Genomic DNA, 24379 nt, shown 5'->3' on the forward strand with positions numbered 1-24379 from the left:
CAAAGGCACATTTCAAATTACACAAATACCTTTACACAATTTACAGTAATTTACTTATTTTCAAATTTTGTAATACCTTATACCTACTTAAGGTTTAATACATCTGAGCCATAAGTCAATCGACCTCATACAATTACGGGGAAGAAAACAAAGAAAAAGTAGAAAAAACAAAACCATAACCATATCATAATTTAGGAGAGAGAAGGTATGGAGGGAATAAAAAAAAATAAAATAAAAAAGGAGCCATTAGTTGGGATTCCCCCCGGACTTTTCCCCAACCGTCCCCTAATCAGCTTTTCTTTGCTTCTCTTTCCATTTACTTAAAGGCTCCCATATTCTCCTCCCCAGACATCTTCCTCTCCTTCCTTTCCGAGCATAGATGTTTTCCTCTATCTTATGGGCATACAACGTGGTCGCCAACCAGTCTTGAAATTTAGGGGGGTTTTTATCTAACCAAGCTCGGGCTATTGTCAGTCTGTAAACTGCCATTAATACAAACAATAATTCTGCATGTTGTTCCTGATCCTGTTCAGCCACTCCTAACATAATCCAAGATGGTGTAATACAAATCACAATCCCCAAAGATCTTTCTAGGAATCCCTATCTCCCTAATCAATGAGTGTAGCTGTGGACATGTTGCAAAGATGTGAATGCTATCAGCTTCCAACTCATTACATCGAGGGCAATTTATTCCTGTGTTCCCGCCCCCATTTTGCTATTTTCTCAGGCGTATAATAGAGAAAATATAATGTTTTGTAATGCTGGGACTGCAAAGGGGCAGCACTTAAAATTGTGCAGCCTAAGTTTAAGGATTCATAGAATAGATTGCAATTAAACCCCAATTTGTCTGCCCACTTCATACTATATTTCTCTAAATCATCCTGCTTTTCTTTCAACAAGGCTGCATAGAAAGACCTGATTGTGCAATCCCCTGACATCCTAATTTTCTCCATTATTTCTATTTTATTAAAGCCTGCGGGCCCTCCAGATTTATTCTTTAAGAAACTTCTAATCTGCAAATACTTGAAGAAACCCCTGTTGCATATACCATATGCCTCTCTCAGATGTGCGAACTGCTTAAAGCCTTCCTGATCGAACAAATCCCCTATTTGCGTAATCCCACTCGCTGCCCAGTCTAGCATAGTTTGATCAGCAAATATTTCCCCCGGGAGCGATCTGTTATTGAGCAACAGGACATATCTATTATATCTCCCCATTTTGACTTTCTTTAAAAAGGCATTCCATATCGTAACTGCCGCCCTAACAGTTTTAAACCTAGTTCTTTTAAAATAACTGGAGTCTGTACATTTTAGAAAACAATTACAAGCATTTGGCCCTAGTACAACAGTGTAGATCTTCGTAGACATATCTTGTATTCTTACATCATCAACATTCCCCCCAATTAGTCCCTGTATATATTGCAAAACAGTAGCCATGTAGTATAAACGAAAATCAGGTGCACCCCATCCCCCTTTTTCCCTAGGTAGCGTCATAAATCTATAAACCCTCCGGGTCTTATCGTGTGCTTAAATGAACCTATTACATATGGCTTCTATACTATTGAACTAGCTGGATTCGAACAGCAGGGGTATAGCCCTAAAAAAATATAAGAACTTAGGAAAAATCATCATCTTAATAATGTTTGTGCATCCCACCAGTGATAAGTGTAAATTATTCATTCTTTCCAAATCCCTTTTTACAGTAGCCAACAAGGGGTCCAAATTGCTTTTAACAATCTTGTCTATATCTGCTGTAATTCGCACTCCTAAGTAGGTTGCTGCTTCCACCACTCTATCGTCATTACATATTGCCCACTGGTTTTTAACAATCTGGGTTTTGGTGCTATTCAGGCTATACCCTGAGAATTGTCCAAATCGCCCCGCTTCAGCTTCAATTGTTCTAATAGCTACTATAGGTTGTGCAGTCAAGATAGCCACATCGTCGGCATACGCTAATGTTTTGAATCTACATCCATTCAGAACTAATGGCGGAATTTGATCATTAGCTTCTAATTTTCGTATGTAAGGATCAAGATATAAAGCAAAAAGCAGAGGGGAGGAGGGACACCCCTGCCTTGTCCCTCTATGAATTTTAACTGCAGTTGATTGCCCTCTGTTAACCCTTATTTTGGCAGTCGGATTTATATATAAAGTCTGTAAGGCCTTTATGAATCCTGCCCCTATACCGTTCCACCTCAGAACTTCCCATAAGTATCTCCAGGAAACCCTGTCAAATGCTTTTTCAGCATCTAAAAACAGAGCAGCCGTAGGATCTTTTAGAGTGTTTGCTGCATCAAATGCCGTGATTACTTGCCTGGTGTGTTGAGTCGTTCCCTTTCCTGGAATGAAACCGTGCTGTCATGGAACTACCAGTGTTTCTATTACCCGTGACAATCTTTTTGCCAGAATTTTGGAGAACACCTTGACATCTGCGTTCATTAAAGTAATGGGGTGGTAGGACCCCGGAACGTCTGTGGGTTTGCCCTTCTTAAGAATCACAATTATATCTGCACCTCCCCATGACTCTGGAACAGACTCACCCCCTTGTGCTAGCAGCATCACGTTAAACATTTATTCTAATAGTGATGACTGAAAAGTTCTATAAAATTCTACTGGCAACTGATCCGGGCCAGCTGCTTTCCCAGATGGTAAATCCCTCAGGGCCTCAACCAGTTCATTCAACTGCAGTATCTCTTCCAGACTATTTTTGTCATGCTCTACTATCGCTGGGGGCTCTACCTCACTTAAGTAAGTTCTTATATCTTCCTCCTTCTCCTGGCCATCCTGTGCGTAAAGTTCCGTGTAAAACTGTTTAAAGACCTCTCTAACCTGCTCAGCTTCCTTAACTATACCCCCCTGAGAATTCTTAATCTCCTTAATATCAGCCAATCCCTCCCTTTGCCTGGCTCGTACAGCCAGTATGTGTCCTACTCGTTCACTAAGTTCATAAACCTTTTCTGTATTTGCCATATATCTTTCCACTGTCTTTTTCGCCATCCCATCCAGGGCTTCCGATTTAAGGGCAACTATTTTTAGTAAGATCTGGTCAATAGGGGAGTGTGAGGATATGGCTAAAATAAGTGCTTCTTCTGCTTCCCTAACTAATTTAATATCTTCTTCAGCTTTTGCTTTTAATTCTCTCTGCATCTTAATGACATAGCTCAAAGTTTCCCCTCTTATGCCAGCTTTAAAAGCATCCCACACTATCCCTGGTGTTGATGTGCCCTTATTTATCTCCCAGTATTCCTTAATCCAGTTGCTCATTCTATCCCTATAGCACTGGTCCTGTAATAGTGATCTATCAAAAGTCCACTGTCTCAGCTCTTTATTCCTCTTTTGTCCAATTATTACAGTTAGTACTAATGGGTTGTGGTCTGATATAATCCTCGGTTCCCTATCTACCTTTGCTCTATCCATCAGGCTTCTCGAGATTAAAAAGTAATCCAGCCTAACCAGTATTTGGTGGGGGGCTGAAAAAAAGGTACTCGCATCTAGGTTTGGATGACATTTTAACCATGGGTCTTCTAACAAATTATTCCTTACCATATCTGATAAGGCTCTATGAGTCCTTTTTTTCTTCCTGAGTAATTCCTACCAGGATCTAAGAAGCTGCTGTCTGCATGATGTATATTCAAATCCCCACATAGTATGATGGGTTCTAGCCATTGTGCTAATTCTGTATCTAAATATTGAAAAATCTCAGGATCGTCTCCTGTAGATCCTTAAACCGAGACAACCGTGATAGTTTCCCCCCTAAACACTAGTTCAACTATAGCCCATCTACCCCATTGATCTTCCTTCTTTCTTTTTACCTGCGTATCATATCTCTTACCTAGAATGGCCACCCCCCTCGTTTTAGTATTTTGATTAGTTTTCACTAATACATTAAAACCAAGTTGTTCTAATAGATAAACCTTGGTACCTTCAATATGTGTTTCCTGAAGACACACTAAATCAGGATTCAGCGATTTTAGAAGGGCAGTAGTTTTAAGCCTTTTATTTAAGTCATTTAGTCCACAAATATTTATCGAGACTATCCTACAAGTCATTATAGTTCAGATTTTTCCCTCTCCCATTTCCTGAATTCAATTGCTTCATTGCTTCCTTACCTTCAAATTTTAATACAAAGCTATTGTATACCTCATCCATCAAGTCTTTCTTTACTCTACTACGTGTATTGTGCTTGTACTTGTGCTTGTGCTTGTGCCCACCACCTGAGTACCTGTCTTCCCCAGCCCCAGCCTCCCCCCCCCCTCCCTCCCTCTGTCTCCCTCCCCTCTGGATCCCACCCCCCCTTACCACAGGCAAATAGGTCTATCCGACCTATATGTGGCCCCTGTAGTCTGCAGAGTCGCTACTCTCTCCCACCCTGTTTCCGCAACTATCAACTACTCTATACACATTTGATTTGCTGTTACCTTTACAGAGTTTTTGGTGGACTATCTGTTGGTGATTTTGGCGGGGTTCTGGGTCTAAATCCGAAATCTCTACAAGATACTCCCCCGCTTTTATCTCTGATGTGAACATCCTTGTATACCCCTTCCTTATTACTTTCAACCTTGCCGGGAATAACAAATAGGCTTCCGCCCCTTGCTTTTGAAAGGGAATTATCATCTGCCTAAGCTTCCACCTTCTTTCCACGGTGACATGGCAGAAATCAGGTCTGGCAAAAAAAGTATTTCCGTCAACAGTCTTTCTAGCATCAGGTCTAGCTTTGTCAATTATTTCTTGCCTTGCTAAAAAGTTCCCCAGAAAAACCAACATAGCCCTTGGTAGTGCCTTCTCTTGCCCCCCACGGTTTTTCTTTATGAACATAGGATATCTATGGGCCCTTTGTACTTCAAGTTCCCACTGCCATTTCGAGTCTGGAAAAGCTTCTGTCAATATTTTGTTTCACATACCCTCTAGGGTCCTGACCCTCCCGCCCTTCCTCCAGTCCCAAAAGTCTTACGTTGTTTCGCCTTTGGCGGTTTTCAAAGTCTTCCAACTTCCATTGTAAGTCCTCTACCACCTTTTCTTGTTCCGCCTTAAAAGACTTCCAATCTGTCACCTCATCTTCCACTCTGCTAGTCCTTTCTTCCACTTGAGTTACTCTTACTTCGACCTCTTCCTGTTTTCTGCTTACTCTTCTGAGAGAGGCTTGTAGCTTCTTTGTGTCTCTTTTCGCTCTCCTACTTTCTGCTCTGGCCTCAGAATGCATCTGCTTCAGAGTTCCGAATAGCATTTCCAGCGTTACATTTTGCGGTTTTCCATTTTCCCCTTTTTCACCCTCACTTTGATCTCTTACCTGATATGTCTCTGATGTAGCCGAATAGTCCCAGGACAATTTCTTATTCATGCTGCTTCTAGACCCTCTTCCATCCCTTCTGACTCCAGCTCTCTTTTTCTTCTTGGTCGTTTGATCCCTGGAGTCCTTACTTGTATCAGAATCTAATGACTGATCCGTGCTGCTCCCCTCTTCCTCGTTTTCCGGTCCGCTAATATCTGTAGTGTCAGAGCCCTCATTGACTGAAAAGAACTCGGGTGAGCCTCCCCTAGTGCCTCTATCATTTCTTCCTCCTTTACCATTCTCCTGGTCATACACGAGATCTTGCTGGTCTCTTAGGCTCTGTGTACTCCCCCAGCTTGGGTTGATATGCATTAAAGTTTTAGTGCTTAAACCTAGTTCAACATTTTTCAGTGCGTCTAGCATTTGACTATTGTTGCGCTTTTCCAGCTGTTCTAGCGCGTTACCTTTTGAATCCGCTTTCTCCTCCCCGCTCGCCTTCTCGACATCTGCGCTCTGCATCGCTTGCTGTGTGCTGTTTCCCGCAGCCTTCCGTGGTTGCCCAGCAACCGGGCCCTCGACGCTTGCGTCCTCGCGGTTTACTGTTTCTCCGACATCTCCGCTGAGCCCGGCTGCCAAATTCGGAGATTCCGTCTCAGTCTGCTTTAGTAATGGAGCTCCACTCGCTGCACCGGACTGCCGGAGATCGGGCGCCTGCACCTGAGCCAGCGGGAGTATCTTCGTTGTGAATGATTCCGGTAAGGTTGATTGTCTCAACTGTTCCTTTGATGCCAGCGCTTGAGCTCGCAGGCTTTTTACTTCCGTGTCCAAGATTACCTCCCTCGCAGCTTTGCTCGCCACGAGACGGGTCTCTGGTTTAGCCTCAGCCTTCTTCTCCTGTCTTTCCGTTTTTTTAAGCAAGGCACTTTTAGCGGATCGGCTAATCTGCTCCATCTGTTTCTTAACAGCAGTGGCTGGCACTTTTGGGATTGCGCCTTCTCTTACTCCTGGGCCTTTAATCGGCCCTGATGGTTTATCCTTATCCTTGTCCATTTTGCTTTTCTGCGACATTTTGTGGGTTACTTTAGCGGCGGTGATTACTTTCCTCCAATAACCAAGGAAAGCTGCCCCCGTATTAGTAGAAACTACCCTGAGGAAGCCTGCCGAAAAGCAGGACAGCAGACCAGCCAGCATCCACATCCCCGTATTTAGAAATCCGTTTCCATCCTAGGGTGGGAGAGAGGAGAACTAGCGACTGTCCTCTACAGAGCTACAGCGGCCATCTTGCCCCCTAACACACATGCAGTCTCAATAAATTGGTATTAATTTTTATTATTAATTAGTTTTTGTTATTTAAAATTAATTCATTGTTGAATAATTATGAATAGGTTAATAATTTTTAATAACTAATATGTAGTTGTATTTCTAATTAATTATTACATAATATTAAATTGGTTATTAATTTCAATTAATGTTTTATTGGTATTGATATTTAATTTATTTTTAATAATATATTAAATCATTACTTTCCCTACTGTTAAACACACTGGAATGGGAATAGTAATTTTCACCCTCCCGCTATCCAACGCTTTCCCTACTGTTGCACTCTCTGGAGTGGGAATAGTATTTTTTACCCCTACGCTATCCAACGCTTTCCCTACTTTTGCACTCTCTGGAGTGGGAATAGTAATTTTTACCCCTACGCTATCCAAAGCTTTCCCTACTGTTGCACTATCTGGAGTGGGAATAGTAATTTTCACACTCCCGCTATCCAACGCTTTCCCTACTGTTGCACTCTCTGGAGTAGGAATAGAAATTTTTACCCCTACGCTATCCAATGCTTTCCCTACTGTTGTACTCTCTGGAGTGGAAATAGTAATTTATACCCTTCCAATATCCAACGCTTTCCCTACTGTTGCACGCTCTGGAGTTGGAATAGTAATTTTTACCCTCTTGCTATCCAACGCTTTCCCTACTGTTGCACTCTCTGGAGTGGGAATAGTAATTTTTACTCTTATGCTATCCAACGCTTTCCCTACTGTTGCACTCTCTGGAGTGGGAATAGTAATTTTTACCCCTATGCTATCCAACGCCTTCCCTACTGTTGCACTCTCTGGAGTGGGAATAGTATTTTTTACCCTCCCGCTATCCAACGCTTTCCCTACTGTTGCACTCTCTGGAGTGGGAATAGTAATTTTTACCCTTACGCTATCCAACGCTTTCCCTACTGTTGCACTCACTGGAGAGGGAATAGTATTTTTTACCCCTACGCTATCCAACGCTTTCCCTACTGTTGCACTCACTGGAGTGGTAATATTAAATGTTACCCTCCTGCTATCCTACGGTAAAATATTGTACATTTTTTATTAATAACTTAAATTAATTATATCTTAATTTTAAGGTTATTTGAGTATTTTTAAGTATGTTTTAGTTAATTATATTTATTATTTCATTAATTTTAAATTACTTTTAAGACATTTAAAAAAAATCGATATTTTGACTGACTATATTTTTTACAGACTATATTTTTGATTCGATATTTTTGTACTTACCTGTTTGTAGATAGGAATTCGATATTTTGGCATTCTATATTTTGGTGACTATATTTTGGTAAGTCTATATTTTGTCATTCTATATTATGTCAGTGATCCTCCCGTGAGGGTCTCAAGGTGCTGAGGGGGGAGAGCGGGGGGGGGGAAGCTTCACTACTGTTCAAAGAGTCAGGTCTTGAGGAGTCTTCTGAAGGCGAGTAGGACTTCGGTCTGCCGTCGGTGGGTAGGAAGGGTATTCCAGGCCTTGGCGGTGAGGTAGGAGAAGGATCTGCCGCCTGAGGTTGTTCGTTGGATGCAGGGGACATCGGCTGCCTGCAGCGACACAGATGCTGCTCTGGGACTTGATAGATTCATGGCAGCACAGATACCCCTTCCTACTGGAGTATTCTCATTTTTCAGCAGCACTTCAGACGTACACGATCATTGATTATGTTATGGTGGATCAGAGGCTTTCACTGATGTCCTTGAGGTGGAACAATTTCCTCAGTCTGGTTTAGGCCATGGCCCAGTCCTTCTTGAACTTAATTGGTCTGGGGCAGCGTACAAGTGAACTCCAAAGGCTGTCGCTTGAATGATTCCCTACTGCGAGACCCAGCGGTGGTCCATGAAACTCGGATTGCCATTGATGAATACTTGCAATTCATTAATACAGGGGAATGAGATGTACAAATAGTTTGGCATACTTTAAAGGCTGTTATCTGAGGGAAGTTGATTCAAGAGTTGATCGTAGGGAGTAAATCCCTGTGGAACAGGAACGCAAATCCAGTCCCTCCAAAAAGCTGGGTAGACCACTATCTACGCTACGAGGCCAGGTACCCACCTTAGAATATGAAAAAGCAAACTATCTTCTCACAGGAGTTGGTGCTAAATACCATGAAGGAAGTAATAAAGCTGGCACCCAGCTCACCAACAAACTAAGGGCAATTAGGGTACAGAGGGTGACAACTGGACTTAGAGATAAGAGGGGGATGTTTCATACATCTGAAGGGGGAAAAGACTAACTTTCCACTCGTACTACGAATCTTCATACCAAACACAGAGGTCAGACCCCAAGAGACATCAACGTACCTCAGTTCCTGGTTTGTTCCACCTGTCTCAACCACAGAACCCTATATCCATAGCAGAAGTACTTATGGTAATTTAACACCTGGCTTTAGGGAAATCACTGGGCCTAGATGGCAATTGGTTCCCTTGTTGGTAATTTTATAAAACAGCTTATCAACCATGTGAATCACATTTCAATAGATGATTGAAGCATCAATAGCCATAGTATTAAAACCCGACAAGGACCCTGTCATGTGCTCCTCAAATAGGCACATTTCCCTGTTGAATATTGATATAATAATATCTGCTAAGATCTTGGCGAAGAACATGGAGACTGTCCTGCCCCATTTTCTGCCCCATTTCATACATGAGTGTCAAGTGGGATTTATACCTACCCGAACCACCACAGATAACACAAGGCAGGCCCTTCATTTGATTTACACCGCAGGACAGAGATGCTGGGAAGCTGTTCTCCTGCCTCTTGATGTAGAAAACGAGCCTCACAGGACAGATTTGGGGTATAATTAGAGTGACTCTTCTCAGATCTGGACTAGGCCCCAGATTCTGTGGGTGGGTACATCTCTGGGCTCGAGAGTTCAGGTGAATGGTACAGGCACTCCTAGAATAAACATAAAGAGGAGCACGAGACAGGGTTGCCCACTCTCACCTATACTTTTTGCACTCTACCTTGAACAATTGCTCCAGAAAATCTGAGAGAGTGGGGAGGTTCAGGGCATCCACTTTAGCAGAACCAAGTATAAAGTCTCAGCCGTTGCGGCCAATACGTTATTGTCTCTCATAGGCCCCAAGGGAACTTATGCTACTGCTAGAAGAATATCAATGGTTAGCAGAAGTCAAAATCTGTGGACCGCTTTTTATTGGGGGACCAACCTTTAGTGGCTTTTTTACAGCAGAAGACCCCCTTTTAATGGACTCTCACGAACCTCACCTATCTATGGATTTTACTAACACCAGACGTCTATGAGTGTGCAAGGAGCTACTTTAAACCCGTTCTCAGCGATTAAAGCCCTCACAATGTCATGGCGCGTGTACACACTTTCATGGAAGGGCCGGATAGCATCCCTCAAAATGACTATTCTTCCTAAAATCCTCTTTATATTTCAGAACCTCTCACTCACATTATCAAAACAAGAACTGGCCCAACTACAGGATGTCAGATTCCACAAGCGTCCATGGAGAGCGCGACTGCAACAGGTAAGCTTAGGGGTACCAAACATGTGAAGTTATGATGAAGCTTTACAGTTGTGGTACAGAGTAGAATGGCTCTGAGGGGAGTCACACATAGTCTGGTGAGTCATAGATCAGAGCCTCATAGCCTGCCCTCAGGTGGAAGTCCCATGACACACGTGGTTGGTAATATACATTTTACTCTGGGTCTTGACAGGTTACTCCATCGGGATTGGTGGACAGAGAGGGGATGTTACAGTCTACACACTTTCTTCCACAAGGGTTTTAAGAGTTAGTTTGAGGATATCAAATCTACTTTCTGGATTCTGGAAAAGGAAAGATATCACTGTTTACAAGTGCGTCACTGTGTCTTGTCTTCATGTACAAAAGCAGCAGCATCCTGACCCATGTGCCATGTCCCACTTTTAGAAGTTTTATCCAATGGCTACATGTAACACTTCACTAGATTCATCATAGTGCCGTTTTGCGAGTCCTTAATAGCGATTATTAAGGAATCGCTATTAAGGACTTGCAAAACGGGATTCATGTAGGAATCGCTAAATAAATTGCGATTCCTACACATTCCTTATTTGCGATTAGCAAATTGCTAATTAATCGCAAATAAGGAATAACTCCCCATTCATGCCTATGGGCCTAAGGCCCATAGGCATGAATGGGGAGTTATTCCTTATTTGCGATTAGCAATTTGCTAATCGCAAATAAGGATGCGATTTCAAGGGTGCCTGGGGTGTCCAAAGGACACCCTGTAGCACCCCTGAAATGTAATCTACATTGGTGTTGCGCACACACATGTCCAAAGGACATGTGTGTGTGTAACATGCAACTTAGAAAAATGCATTTAAATGCATTTTTCTAAGTTTTCGCTATTTACCACGAGGTTTGACCTCGCGGTAAATAGCGGCCAGAAATAGCGAATTCACAAATCAAAAATGGTTAAAGAATTGCATTTAAGGAATCTCAAATAGAGATCTGAACAATAACATCTTTATGTTTAACAATCTTCTGTTTAAACAACTCAGGGGTGTCGCCATGGGAGCCAGCTTCTCCCCCAGCTACGCGTGTCTTCACATGGGCTGGTGGGAGGAGCTGGTTCTTAGGGTGGAACACCGGGAGATCATGGTGGGCCATATCGTGACATGGTATAGGTTTATTGATGATCTTTTTATTGTTTGGAACGGTGATGTACAAAAAGCCAATGAATTTGTAGATTGTATTAACAAAAATGAGCTGAATCTACACTTCACCGCAAACATAAGTGCTGAGTCTGTAACATTTCTGGACACTGAAGTATTTATCCATCAAAACAGAGTAGAGACCAGACTCCACAGAAAAACCACAGCAGGGAACTCAACACTGCATGCCTCAAGCTCCCATATACGCCATCTAATAACCAGCATTCCCTATGGGGAAATGCTGAGGCTGAGACGTATTCATAGCAGAGAAGAAGACCTACTCAAAGCACAAACGGAAAGTGCCATTAGATTCAGGGAACGAGGGTACAGTGATGAACTCATTAACATCGCCATCACCAAATCTATGGTCAAAGAACGTTCATCCCTACTACAGACAGGCACTAACACGCAAGTTATTCCATGTAGATCCAATAGTACTCAAGCCATTGTAGGTAAAACCTCTAATAGGGGCACCCCCTTTAGAATAATACTACAATACAGCCAAGAACATAAAAAAATTTAGTCTATTATCAGGAAATACTGGCCTCTAGTACTATGTGACCCGGTCATCGGTGGTACTCTACCGATGCGTCCATCTATCACCTATAGTAGAGGCCGTTCCATGAGGGATGAACTCATTAAGACCAGTCCAGAAGTGAAAGAATCCACAGACTGGCTTAAAACCCACAGTGGATTCTACAACTGTAAAGAATGCAAGGCTTGCAAACAGGGCACTAATATGAAATTCTACACTTCGCCCTTTGACCACCAAAAACACAAGATAAAACAGCTTTTGACCTGCAAAACAGAATTTGCAGTATATGTGTTATCTTGCCCCTGTAAACTTATGTACGTGGGGAGTACCAAACTCCAAGTACATAAACGCATCCTGCAACACCTCAGGGCTATAACTAATCAAGATAACACATACCCGGTGGCCAGGCATTTTAAATCTGCACATAACTCCAACAGCCGGGAACTTAGTTTCTTTGTTATTGACTTGGTACCAGCCAGCAGAAGGGGTGGTAACCGCGAAGAAAAACTGCGTCAGTTAGAAACAAGATACATTCTCGAGCTGAATACTAAACAGCCCACGGGTCTTAACATGACTGAAGATCTGTCGACCTGCTTGTAGGCCTGCCACAGATGTATCTAATACATTAGCATAGCTAGATGGTTGATTTGAGCTGATTTGAATTGTTGGTATCTCATTTTCTGTTAACTCTGGTACAGTTTTCTCCTACTCATACACTCCTTTGAGGCTAACATCAATGTTGCGGCTTGCTCACACATATTGTATGCTATTTTATCCTATTTATTAATCATATTTTTATTGTAATTTATATCAATATGAAATTTAGGATTTATTGTTGTATTTTAATCTATTTATAAAATAGTAGCATACATAACAGCATGATAGGACCTTATGACTGTATATATAGCATATCCTTGTGAGCACCCGCTTAACTCTACAATCAGATTAGCCAGCATATGAGGGTTATAATTATGAGATTACTGGTATGATACAGAAATATATATTATGAAACTTGTTTAACGAGTCCAACTTCCTCAAATCAACCTCTGACTACAAAACAACAAATGTCCATGTAACTGAATTTCTTATAATCTTATTTTATTGGGGCTCCAAATTCCTGTAATTTAATGTCTTTTACTCCTTTGAAATTTTTATTGCAAATAACCTTTGTAATATGTGCATTTATTATGCAAGACGCTATGGTTCGGGTATTTACACCGTCATTTAAAAAATTGTAACATATGTGTCTACCACACAGAAATGTTATGGCTCGGGTATTTATACAGAAATATACGTGACTCTTACTGCGCATCATACGCAACCAATTTTGGGCTCAAAATTGTAGAAACTCTTGTAAACATCATAGTGCACCTATTAATTTTATCCTGTCTTTTGCACTTGCACGAGCACTTTTTCCAACAAGGTAAATCAAGTTTTTAACCTTGTTTACATACATTACTGCACTTTATCACGTTTTTTTAAACTAGGGTTTTATGTACCGTTTTAAACTGACATATTTGATTAAGCAATGAAATGAATTGTGGTTTTTGTTCCATTGGAACTCTTCTATGTCTATGGTACTATGCTGATGTCATCATTGTTAACAAAGCATTTAAACCCATGTGATCTATTACACTGTGTCATGTGATCAAGGTCCAAGGTGGGACCGAAACGCGTTGTGACGCTTGAGCACCGAAAATAAAACTTTAGCACTGAATTGAGGACCGTGTCTGTATCTTCCTTGCCACGGGGATTGTGGTTTTGTGTCTTTCGATACGGAATTTGCACAAATATATATATATATATATATATATATATATATATATATATATATATATATATATATATATATATATATATATATATATATGTATATATATATATATATATATATATATATATATATAATATAACATTAGATTCTCCAACAAGACGCAGTCAAGGAAATCATCCGGCACTCCAAGAAAGAGAAAAGTCTTTACTTTATTTTAGACGAGTTAAAAAACATCAACGCGTTTCGGGAGTCAAGCTTCCTTGATCACGATGTTGAACTGCCATTTTGGCGAGGTTAAAATACACATTACAGTGCTAATCAACAGTGATGTAGGACACTAGAATGCAAATATTCAGAATCCATTGTGTCTAACGCGGGGGCCATTTTGAAACATGTTATTTCTACCAATAGTCATACATTTTAATGCACTAAGATAGTCTTATAACTTTTTTTCTCTCCAGAAAGAAAACATGTTCAAAGAATACATTGGTAATTCTTATCATTTTTCTACACAACAGATTCAATTGCATATTTGAAGAAATATTTTTTCAGACAATTACTCAGTTTTCCTGGAAAATAAACACTTTTCGGCAAGTGCCCATGTTCATTCGTGGTCCCCCAACTTTTCTAAAGTGCCAGTGCAGATATTCAGAAGTTTCAACTCTTTTTCATGGAATCATCATTCATTCAAATTCATATAGAAAAAGAATACATATATATAGTCAATTACTTTCAATGATATAAGGTACCTTCATTCATCAAGTACCTTTCTTTCCTTTCTTTTCCTCCCCACATTGCATTTTTATATATATATGTCCTTGTAAATAAATGTGTATTGTTCATGTGTTGTAAAAACATATATATATATATATATATATATATATATGTAAAAAATGGATTTATAATGACTTACATCGGATCTACAACCTAGTGTGAGTGCGTTCTTGAATTAAGATAATTGGTTGCTTTGAGATTGATTTCTCATCAATGGATTAACTAAGGTTTCCATTAATTATAGAAAGAATTTCTGCTGTATCCATTCCACTGCATTGCTTTTGTTTGCGTTGGTCTTTCTTGCCCAAATGCAGGCGGAGTGTTAGGGCAAACGAGGTGGGCAACTAGAGCCAAATTTCGGGGGTGCTGAAAAATATTTGGGGTGGGGGGCTAATTCTTCCAACCATAGACAGAGTGGCTTTAAGAAGCGGTGAACACCCAACAAAAGCCTCATTTGCAAGTAAATGGTCTTTTAAAGACCTGTTAAGTACCCGGGTGCGGCTGCAATGAGATGCTCGCCAGCCCGCGAAGCTGTCTCCGCCCGGGCTGACACACAAGCCGGGGGGGGGGGGGGAGCTGAAGCCCCGTGAGCCCAATGGGTGTTGCGAGCCTGGGGCAAAACCCCTTGTTTGATAAATACTACCCCTGAGAGTGTATCAAAGCGCTTTTTCAGTGAGTAGCACGCTACTCCGGAACCCATAAAGCAGTGGTTCCTAAACTGGGCACCGCAGCTCCCAGGTGCGCCGTGAAAAGTAGCCAGGGGCGCCACGAACAGATGAGCACACAGTTTGGGAATCAGTAATAATTAGTATGTTCCAATATGTATCCAATATCTATACTCGGGAGTCTCAGCGAACCCGCAGAGTGAGTCCACTGCGCCAAGGGAGCCACTCACACTTGAGGTATGGTATGGCACCCCTTGCCTAAGCACTCCCTCTCCCCTTTTTGGGGAAGGATCCAGTATGTAGGCCTTGGAGTCTCAGAGACCCCTCTGAGAGAGTCCACTGCGTAAAGGGAACCTCTCGCAATAGAGATAGGGAAGGGATACCACTTCCCCTGGGATCACAGCTTACTGGACTTTGGACGTTGCCTTGACTCATCTACCGGTTTGTGTCCCCGTCACCTTTTCCCCTCCTCTCCCCATGCTGTGTTTCTCACCCTCCCCTCCTCTTTCCCACCTTCATTATCTGTATATTTCCCTACTCCAACCCCCTCCCCTGAATCTCTCACCTTGCCTTCTTTTCCCCTTGCGTATTTGTGCTTATTGTTTATCTCGACCTTACAAGTAACTATGTTGCCATGCTCTAAGAACTGTGTAACCTTTGTAACGATGTAACCTGTAACTATGATCTGATGCTCATGTAAAGCGCTCTGATACCTCCGGGCAGTGCTTTAAATGGGCCGGTACTCACCGGTACTGAGTACCGGCACTTCTAAATTTTCGGGCCATCAGTACCGGCACTTCTCATTAGCCAAGGGAGAGTACCGGTACCCTAATAGTTGCACTGCAGGCTCCGATTGTTTATCTCCTCTAACACAGGTTAGATGCCGCCCTGTCTCTCAGGATCTTGTAAGGGCGTCAAACCTCCTGCAGTCGCTGTTGGAGATTTCAGCAGCGTCCATGTGAATGGCCCCAGACTGCAGGGGTCTAAGAGGGCCTGCTGTGCCTCACGCTGTGCTTAACGGTGCAGGTGTTTATCTTTCCACGAGGTCGATAATTGGCTTAAGTGCCTTACTTTAACTGGAACTGAACATGCAGTTAAGGCAGTTTCCTTTAAGATCCTGGCAATTGTTTAAAATGTATTTATAGAACTGTCTGGCGACGGGTGTGAGGGCAGTTGAACCCATTAATCGATCAGAAGGGCAGCAAACAGGGAGGGAGGTGAAAGTGTGAGAGATCATCAGAAGATTCTTCGGAGCATATGCTTTAAAGAAATATAAGGTGTGACAGTCCCTTGGAGACCCTCTCGTGATAACATCTGCCTTATTTACAAGTTGGGGGCGTGGGCATAGCGATGGCGGTCGCCACAATTGCACGTTATAGATGGTGTCCGTGTATCATGGCAGTGTATGTGTGTCATCCTAGAAAGGGATACGAACAGGACTAGATATTGTCTAAGCAAAAACACAAGTGGGAAGGGTCGTGTATAGCATGGCACTGTTGAGGATGCGAAGTTGCCCGGAAACATGGTTGGGACCAGAACTGGGGGAAGTTCAGGTAAGACGTGAGGAGGAAGTAAAGATGGCACTGGGTGATCTACAACTGAAAGGACCTTAGCTGTGCATTTATAGAAACAGAGACGGTCATTTCACGGCCCTGATTTAGGCAAGATCAGAGTTTAAAGTGAGAAAACTGGTAGAGCTGTGCCTTGGAAAATGTACGGTTACGAGCGGAGTAGAGCGAGTTGTGTATAAACTAGAAGGTCGTGGTGTTTTGGCACATATCGCTGCTTTATTTCGTCCAAGACTTTGGGTAGTGTTTGGTGTTTAGTACTATTTAAGTCCGTAGGATTGCGAGCAGTCTTAGCATATTTAGGAGTTGCCAAGGTTACAAGCAATGTATTGTGCTCAAGATACCGATCGCTTCTGCCTCTTTGGTCCTCTAGCTGGATAAGGCAGCACTTGGGGTCAATGGATTTGTCTGTAGTTAGATAGCGAGAGTGCTCTTTTCGATAATTCAAAGTTTGAAGGATCAGAAGGAGATTATTGCTAGGGATGCTGTCCGACAGAGCGCGGTCTTTGCAAAGGAGCTCATATTTCGAAATGTTTTGTGAATGTGTAGTATGGCGGAGAGAGCCGTAGTCTTGAAGGTCCTGATCGCTGAGTTGGTATTCTATTTACTGTGGCGATACCTTGCAGTCTTGGTACATGTAGAGAGAAATACGTTTCTCAACAGAATTTAAATATTCGTTGTACACTCTTCTTCCTAGTTGAGACCAATAAAGCAGCTCTACTCAAGCGTTTCGTATAGTAATAAAACTTTGCTCTAAGATGTGGTTCCATAAAACGTATCAAAATACTGACATTTTAAACAGAGGACCGGCTTAAGTGGTGTACATTGCTTGAGAATATGCATTGATGTGTATTTTAAACATTTCTTCCCATACAGAGGGAAAAGGGTTTGTTACCTCCTGTTTCTTATTGGCATTTATTCTATTGGCATTTATTCTTTGATTGGTGCTGTCCAGCAAAGAGCTTGTTGCATTTAGTTATATGATGCAGGGATGTGACAGTCAGCATGTACCTATACAAGCCATACCATATATCTCGCCAGTAAGGTATTTCTGAAATAAGTAAACTTTATTCCATCAGCTAGTTGCTGCAATTGATATAGAAGTCATTATGTATCATCATATGTCGAAATAAGCCCCACCCACTAACCACGCCTCCAGCTCATATTAATGAGTACCTGCATTTCTTATTTTCCATTTAAAGCACTGCCTCCGGGTCTAGCCAGCGCCAAATAAAACTTTTTAAATAAATAAAAATAAATACAAATCTAAATTCAACGAACACTGCTTCATGTGATCAGGCCTGCAGTGATTGCCCTGGGCCACAAGAGGGCAGTGCAACCTCACTTTCAAGGCTTCTATTATAAGGACAGCAGGGAGACGAGGATATTTCTTCAATGCATTTGCTTTCGCGCTGGTGGTAAAAATGGAAATGGTAAAAATGGAAATGCTTGTCTGCATTCCAGGACAAATGGGGTAAGATCTTTGGAATCACCAGGTTTCTTTGCTGTGACACATGAATGGACTTGAATAGTTAATGGCTGCTCTTTCAAAGCCTTTTGCCCTATTTGATCCAGTTCTTTCAAAAAGTTCTCGAGGGGGAGAATCCCCTCCAACCCTTTGGAGAACCAGCCACGCTCGAATTCAAGCAAAGCATTACGCTCTACCATTTTTAAAAGGTCACCTGCCGCCACAGAAACCTTCATTTTTTAAATCAAAAAAACACAAAAAAAAGAAGCACTAAAATTTGACACAAGTAGAACGACACGCTCGCCTGAGCAAGCGGAATTCAGGGGAAGAAGAACCGGTGACTTTACTGCGCCGACACAAAGGCATGCACAGTGCAACTCCTCGGGGAGGCACCTGGCAAGCCTGTTTCTCACAAGTGTTTGTAATTCATTTGTCTGTCAAACAGCCTGTGGTGCGCATGCCAATGTGTTTCAAGCATGCACACTGACGTGCATTTAAAGTTCACTTCTCTCAGAACACTATGGGCCAGATGTATCAAGATACACTTTTGCGGTTCTCAAATAGCAATTTTTAAGGAATCGCTATTTGAGAATTGCAAAATGGTATGTATGTAGAAATTCGCTATTTTTTAGCGATTTCTTAAAATTCCTTAATTGCGATTAGCAAATTGCTAATCGCAATTAAGGAATAATTTCCATTCATTTCTATGGGCCAGGAGGCCCATAGGAATGAATGTGAAATTATTCGCAATTTGCGATTCGCAATTTGCTAATCGCAAATTGAGAATAATTTCAAGGGTGCACGGGTGTCCAAAGGACACCCTGTTGCTCCCCTAAAATAAGCATGGGTGCACATGTGGTGCACATACATGCCCTAAGGGCATGTATTTGCATCACTTGGCGCTTTAAAAAATTTAAAAAATTGGCATTTTTCAAGAAATTCACAAATTAGCACCAACTTGAAGTTCGTGGTAATTTGTGATTCCTTAAGAACAATTAGCAATTTTTTTTTGCTTCATACATTGCATTTAAGGAATTGCTAATTTTGAGATTCCTGAAATGCAATCGCAAAATAAGGAATCGCAAATTTTCGATTCCTTATTTTGCACTGAAATTTGCTACATACATACCATTTTGCTCAAATGAGTTTGCAAACGCCGAAATTCTGCGAATTACGTCGTTTGCGAACCCATTTCAGCTTCATACATCTGGCCCTTAGTCCCTCAGATGAGTCCAATCAGTCGTTGACACAACATGGGGCTCTGCAGTGGCCAGAATAGGATTACATCTATGATATATAATACCTTCATCACCTTCACCCCAATTATTTTCAGGGAAAAACATGAAAGTACCACCGAGAATAGGCTTACATTCACCCCCGCCAAAAAAAGGTAACATAATGGGGAGCCGCGGCCATCAGTCAATAGGTAAAGGGAGCCGCAGTTTGGGAAAGTTTGGGAACCACTGCCATAAAGGATCAGTGGAGAGTTAGTATCATGAAACTATGAAAGTCATTTGAGTGGTAGTTTAGTGATAGTGAAATTTGAAAGTGATTTAAGTGATGGGTATGTTTGATATGCAGTTATTTGGATTGAGATGGATAGTGGAGGGATAGAAGAGGGAAAAAGGTTTGCATTTATATCATGCTTTCTACCCTTGATGGGTAGCACACTACTTCGGAACCCATAAAGGATTAGTGGTGAATTAGTATAGTGAAAATATGAAAGTAGTTTGAGTGGTTGCAAAACTATGCAACCAGGTCCTTTGATATCGGAATGCAGACAGCAGAGGTCTAACTTGTCCAATAAGACTTTGGGCCTTGGGGCTCTTGGACCCAAATAGGCAACTCTGACTCTGATTAAACTGAATTGCTTTCATAGTAACCAGAGAGGGCTTCTCAATGTATATGAAGAATGGGAGTTGATCCGCGGGGTGTGGGAGGAATGGGTGGAGGGCTGGGGTTTTGTTACTGTTAGGTATGCCCTCCAAGTTGTTGTACTCTAAAAAACCTAATAAATACTATTGAAAATTAAAGGGAAGTGTAATAGCTATTCAGAAGTTGTGAGATCTCTTGCAGGCCTCCCTGGACATCGCCGGGTGGAGAGCCCAGTGTATAATTTGTATGTGTTGAAGGCAGTCTCCATCTTCCCACCTCCCACTCTATTTTTTTTCAAAGTATCTTTTTTTCAAAGGAGATTCCAAATGGGGAAGAAACCTGAATTCAGGGTAAGCAAAGTGAATGAATAAAGACAATAGGTGAGCCTTTGTCTTACTGCAATTCCACCCCAAAAATCTGTTATACAGATCTGTGCATAGCAAGCTTGGATTGGATGTACCATGTTACAACGCATACCGTTACAACTACCTACTATTACAACGCGACCATTACAACGCATACCATTACAACGCATAGCGCTTTGAGGTGCTGGATAGTGGTAAGTATAATTTACTATTCTAACTCCAGTCCCCGTGGACCCTAGGGAAGGTGTTGGATAGTAAATTATACTTATTCCCTATCCTAGAGCGCCCCCCAGCGCAATGCGTTGTAATGGTATGCGTTGTAAAAGTCGCGTTGTAATGGTAGTGCGGAGTAACGAATGCGTTGTAACAGGTGTATACCCTTGGATTTATGGCAAGAAGCATCTTCTTGGTTAAAGCAGGGAAGAAGGCAGACGGGAAGCAGTATCACTGCGTTCTCTTTCTTATTTGCACCTCTGTTGATTAGCTGAAATGTCCCAGGACCTCTGTCACAGTCTTTTTTAGTGGACGGTTCCAGATATGTTGAGCATGTTGTTGCTCAATCCAAGTTGAATGTTTTTTCTCCGTCCAAGTCTAGCATCTAGGATTAGCGGCTACTCTGCCTGCTTGACCTTTCCACTAGGCACATTACTTATCTTGTAGCATCAGTAGCCTGTGTGGTCCTGACACATTTTGAGTATTCTGGATTGCTTACCAAGGGTATTGTCATGTCTGTCTGTCTGCTAGAATTTTAGGATGCACATGTAGTTGTGTCTTGTCCAGTTTTGTATAAAATTGTAATTGTACTCTGCCATGAATCCTGCAAATCTTCTGTCTATACCAAGACACTTTAACATTTGGGGAGAGTTTTGAGCAATGCCAGATCAGATTTTTGGGATATGGCTTGAGATTCTATTCCCTAGGGCTCCACTGTTCTTTAATCAAAGGCGGGTGCAGTTGTCTGAACAGCCCCAAGCCCGTCTCACAGCTGTAAGTACTCCAATTTCAGGATCGTCTTCACTCCTACTTTGCGTCTTGGAGCCCACACCGCTCCACATCGGGAACCTTTCACAGCTGTAACGTCCAACTTGTGACCATCACTGCTCCTTGTCTTGGAGCCCCTCAATGCGCATACCTCACTCCTTGAATCTGGTATCGCCCTTGCTGTTGGCCACAGCCACAATGTCTCGCTGCTGATTGGGTGACTGTGACCACCCTGAATGCTCACCTCTGAGACCCTACTTACAGCTACTCTGCTGCTTAATATGACAGATATATGTTAACAGAACAAAAGTGCCAATACTGATATAAATAGTTCAAATGAATCAATCACCGTCAAACACTAGAACAGAAATATCAAGAGTGGGAACTACTACTCAATAGTATTTTATTCACAAGAATTCTTTTTAGGAGAATTAATTTCAAAATTTAGTACATAGTGAAACGAATATTTATATAACAGACACGTGGAACTTTAAAACATTAACTGTGTACTCAATCTTTCATTCAAATATTCAAGCATATCACAAACATCCATCTCACATACACACTCAGGGAAGAAGAAAATTGTGTAATATATATACAATTCAAGGAAAAAAGACAGAAAATGTAGATACAGTTCAAGGAAATAAAAGGGAACGCAAAAAAGAACCAGATCTACAAATAATTTCCAAAACTAATACAACACGCTATTTTTTCATAGTACATTCCTGTATGATTGACAGATTAATCAAACATGGGAAGTTCTGGATGTATCTTAAGTGGATTATAAGTGGATTATACCTAGGTCTGGTCTCTTTTTAAATCAGACTGTGTAACTGTTGCTGCCACGTGTCAACATGCACTAATATCAAAGTTCTAGTGCATGGCATACTTGGAGGCTGCCCCTAATACTGCACAGTTTTGTCTCAGGGCTAATGGCCGAGTGGACGGGAAACAGACGGTCTAAAAGTCTTGAGACCGGGTGTGGGTTATAGTCGGAGGTTCCGCACGATCAAAAAACGATGCTACGCACGGTCCTTTTCTGTTGACCTGCTTCAAAGTACGGTGTGGCAACTTACTCGTAACGTTCTAACTGAACTCTATTTTGTACCTTACCCTGCAGGATTAATTTTTAATGAGTTTGATTAATCTGTCAATCCTACAGGAATGTACTATGAAAAAATAGCATGTTGTATTAGTTTTGGAAATTATTTGTAGATCTGGTTCTTTTTTGCGTTCCGTTTTATTTCCTTGAACTGTATATACATTTTTGTCTTTTTTCCTTGAATTGTATATCTTACACAATTTTCTTCTTCCCTGAGTGTGTATGTGAGATGGATGTTTGTGATATGCTTGAATATTTGAATGAAAGATTGAGTACACAGTTAATGTTTTAAAGTTCCACGTGTCTGTTATATAAATATTCTTTTCACTATGTACTACATTTTGAAATTAATTCTCCTAAAAAAAATTCTTGTGAATAAAATACTATTGAGTAGTTGTTCCCACTCTTGATATTTCTGTTCTACTGTTCGATGGTGATTGATTCATTTGAACTATTTATATCAGTATTGGCACTTTTGTTCTGTTAACATATGATTTGGCTCAGCCTTACTGATTAGAGCCAGCCCCCCATTGTTTGTAGAGCTAATATGACAGATAGGCATCAGAGTTGTCGCGTGGGCCAGTCACCCACCCAGCTGTGAATATGGACCCAGGGTTGGGCTACTCCAGTCCTTGTTCTCTGCTGGGAGTTGTGGAAAAGGGCACCACTAAAGCAAGGGTTTGGAGTCTTGAGGAAGAGCCAGGTACTCTGGACTGAAGATGGCATCCTCTCATTGGCTGATAGAGATTTGTAAACAGCTCTTCCATTCTACAATAGAAAATGGACAAACCTGTGCCTACCTAAATAAAGAAACAAACCGGAAACGTCTGAGGCCAAAGAAGGGAAGGGACTCTTTACTTGGGGGCAGGGGGCTGTTTGACACAGTGTTTGGCGGGTTGTCACTGGAAAACCAAGTTCACAATCCTTTAACTGTGTTCTTTTACCTTAGTCATAGGGCTATGAACAGGAAGAACCCCCAATGCCAGAAGCCGCGTGTAGAACCCAAGCTCAAATCCTGAAGAAAGAGTCTTAAATGCGGCAACCCCCAAAAGGGCATTTGATAAGTTCTGGTAAGTGAAACACTTCTTGCCTTTCATATGTCTCTGGAAGTGCATGCCTGCTTCCTACACCCCATCACTATTGTATTTTAAGACTTCATTTAGCAACATACCGATTTTCAATTATTTGTAGTGTTACAATGAAGGCAGGTTTGCTGAATTTAGATATCCCCTTTGTTGAGCAGCACAGAAATGACCCCGGTATAGAACTCTTGATGGAGAGCCCCGATTTATTCTAGTTTCTGTTATTCTTAATGAGTGGTTTCTGGTTTTTTTCTTTTACCACCTGTACATCGGTCCCATTATGTCTGGTTCTTAACTTGGGGTGAGCAGTCATTATATTTGATTTAATTTGTTCTCATAAAATCCTTTTTTAACTTACATTATTAGGGCCAGATGTACGAAAAGCTGTTCGCATAATACTGGTCGCAAATTGCGACCAGTGTTTTTGCTCTTAATACAGAATTTTATATCCCAGGTTTGTAAAATTCTGCCTTGTAGTGAGTGGCAATCCTACCCGTGAAGAAATAAATTACCTTCCTGTATGGAATTATTCATTTATAAGTATCCTGCAGCCATGGATCTGCTAACTTTTGACTCTTCATCTCATAAACTGCCTTTGTGGATAAAACCACCCTAGAGGAATCACCCAAAGCCTTTGACATTACTAGATTGGAATCTCCACCTTTCACAAATGATGTCAGGTGTATTAGGAATTCTGAGACATGGTTTGGGACATATACTAAGTACCTCATTTGTAGACAACAAATAAGTGCAGGGGGGCAAAGGTTTTCGTAGGATCCTGCCAGGATGCCGTTGAATGCTTAGGTTCCAAAAACCATTGCTGTCTAGGTTTGAAACCACCTTATGCCTCTTTCGTCCCCTGCTTCTATATCTTACTCTTGCAGGTTCTTTTTCATCCTTGATCCCTTTGTTATTGATTTCTGCCTTATTTCTTCTCCCTGTTCAACT

General features: G+C 41.5%; 1 protein-coding gene across 1 annotated transcript in view; it reads left to right on the top strand.

The window, feature by feature from the left end:
* LOC147706411 (uncharacterized) overlaps positions 1-24379 on the top strand; it is a 147789-nt gene that overhangs the window by 12597 nt on the left and 110813 nt on the right. The window contains exon 2 of the mRNA XM_086932911.1: positions 23299-23419. The gene's annotated coding sequence lies outside the window, so the exon portion shown is untranslated. The remainder of the gene's footprint in view (positions 1-23298; positions 23420-24379) is intronic.

Source organism: Lissotriton vulgaris, chromosome 7, assembly GCF_964263255.1.
Source record: "Lissotriton vulgaris chromosome 7, aLisVul1.2, whole genome shotgun sequence".
NCBI lineage: Eukaryota > Metazoa > Chordata > Amphibia > Caudata > Salamandridae > Lissotriton > Lissotriton vulgaris.